Source organism: Mauremys reevesii, unplaced genomic scaffold, assembly GCF_016161935.1.
Source record: "Mauremys reevesii isolate NIE-2019 unplaced genomic scaffold, ASM1616193v1 Contig21, whole genome shotgun sequence".
NCBI lineage: Eukaryota > Metazoa > Chordata > Testudines > Geoemydidae > Mauremys > Mauremys reevesii.
In genome coordinates this window covers 124,760-126,922 of record NW_024100831.1, presented here as the reverse complement: position 1 = coordinate 126,922, position 2,163 = coordinate 124,760, and the positions used below count along the sequence as shown (strand labels likewise).

General features: G+C 51.5%; 1 long non-coding RNA gene across 1 annotated transcript; it reads right to left on the bottom strand.

Moving 5' to 3' along the window:
• Nucleotides 1–445: 445 nt before the first annotated feature.
• On the bottom strand, nt 446–1,591 carry LOC120393518. The gene is made up of 2 exons (XR_005592059.1): nt 1,542–1,591; nt 446–668 (listed from the first exon to the last, which is right to left on the bottom strand). It is a non-coding gene; the product is annotated as an uncharacterized LOC120393518 (long non-coding RNA).
• Between the last annotated feature and the right edge of the window lie 572 nt (nt 1,592–2,163).

Genomic DNA, 2,163 nt, shown 5'->3' with positions numbered 1-2,163 from the left:
AGCTGGGTTTTGCATGGCAGTTGGGGGCAGCAGCGGGGAGGGGCAGGTGACTGGCAGTTGGTCGGGGAGGGGAGCTGGGCTTTGCTGGGCAGTTGTGTGGGCAGCCGCCGGGGAGGGGCAGGTGACTGGCAGTTGGTCGGGGGAGGGGGGAGCTGGGCTTTGCATGGCAGTTGTGTGGGCAGCAGCAGGGGAGGGGCAGGTAACTGGCAGTTGGTTGGGGAGGGGAGCTGGGCTAGGAGGGGCAGCAACTGGGAGGGGGGGCCTGGGGCTGGACAGTTTCATTTGGGGATATTTGAGAGTTAGGGGAAATGGGGCAGAACCTGACTGGGGGTGTGTGTGTGTGACAGATAAATATTCAACAGTTTGAGAGCAAAGGAAAATCTGAGGGGATTTTAATCACCATATTTGATAATTAGAGACAAAAAGGGGCAAAACTGGAGATATCTTTAGTGTCAGTATTTGTGACAAAACCTGAGGTGATTTTATTTTCAAATGTGCGAATGAAAAAAAATGGCAAAAACTCTAGGTGACGACTCATGTCCAGTAATTTATAAACTGGCCCTTCCTGAAGCTGATCCAAAGAGGGGAGAATAACTAGGGGGCTGAGCCCCATTATGCTTCTCTTGGGGCACAGGTGAGGCCTGACAAGGTCCTGGAGCTTTTCTATCCTGAAAAAAAGAACCATTCTGTCGTTTGTCTGTTTCTCTCCAGCAGCCTCCAGGCAGTAGAGCCTGGTCTTCCCTGCTGCTTCTGGGGCTGGTTGGGGACCCCCACATATATCAGAAGGTTTCTCATTTGAGATGGAGGGGCTGAATCCGGAACAAGCCGATCTTTTCCCCCAGGTGTTTTGCAGTTGAATAAGCAGAAATAAAATCTGTTTGAACGGACAGAATGAAACTAACTCCCCCTCTCAGTCATGTCATGTAAGGCCACCACTGAAGAGTAAGTAGGCACCTAAAGATGCAGGTAGATGCCTCATGGGAGTTTCAAAATGTCTAAATGACTAACAATTAATTATATCTGTATCAACTGGCACCTATAACTGAGGGACTTTAGTGCTGTAGGAACCCTAGCAGTGCTCAGCAGAACTGTCTCTGTCCCTGCCTCAGTTTCCCTTACCTGGTTCAGGGATGGAACCTAGATCTGTCAGTGTTTGTAACTCCAGTCCTCCAGCTGACTTAGTCTCTTCCCTTTCGGGTCTGAGAGGAGTCTGACCCCACCCAAAGTGCTGCCGGCCCCTTTAGTGGGGCCTTTGTCCCAGGGATTTAGGCTTTTGTCTCAGGGTCTCTCCTGCCCCCTTTTCCATTGCTCCCCCCCTGTACAGGTTTCTTGCCTTCTTACTTCAGCAGAGTAGAAATAAAGTAAGTTACAGCAGGAACACAAAGGCAAAGTCCACTATTCCTGTTCCCTCCCGGTCAGGGTTCTCAGCAGTCTCTACCCACGTCCATCCCTAGGTGGTAGGGGGATCCAGGCCCACCCTCTGCTGTGGGTCCCAGCCCAGGGAGCCGGAGTGATGCAGTCAGGGACTGTGTTTAAATCACCTCTTGCTTCCTGCCTCAAAGCCTTGTGGGTATCTCCTGCCTGGGACCTTCGCTGATCCCTTCTGGCAGAGACCTGCTTTCTGTGGGCAGGTCCCTCCAGGCCTCCTCTTCCCTGTAGCTCCCCCTGGGCTGATCCTGGCCAGAGCTGAGAGCTGCATTGCTACGAGCACCTGTATGGAGTCTACTTGGCGCTCCATGATGCTTAGCAGCCGCTCTGTGCTTTGGTGCCAGCGATCCACATTCTGCTGGCAGACCCTTCCTTTTACTCTCCCACCACTCCTGTGCTTTGTGATTTTCATTAAGGGACTGCTGCATTCCTTCATGCAACATGTCCTCTCTGCTTCTATGTGGCCGCTTCCTGATTCTTTGTAGTCTTTCGGCCATTGATAACAAGGACGGCTGGAATCTCCAGGTTGCATCTGTAAAGCCAAAATGCAACACTTAACAGAGGTAGCATTGTTCACACCAGACAGAGCAATGATTTGGGAGTACTTAAAGACAAGCACAGTCTACACAATAGCATAATTTGCCCATCCCAAAGCGAGCGCACATAACCCACAGGAGCCCCAAAATGCTGAGTAAGCACAGGGTCAAGGGGGACTGATTGTTTCACAGCTGCACT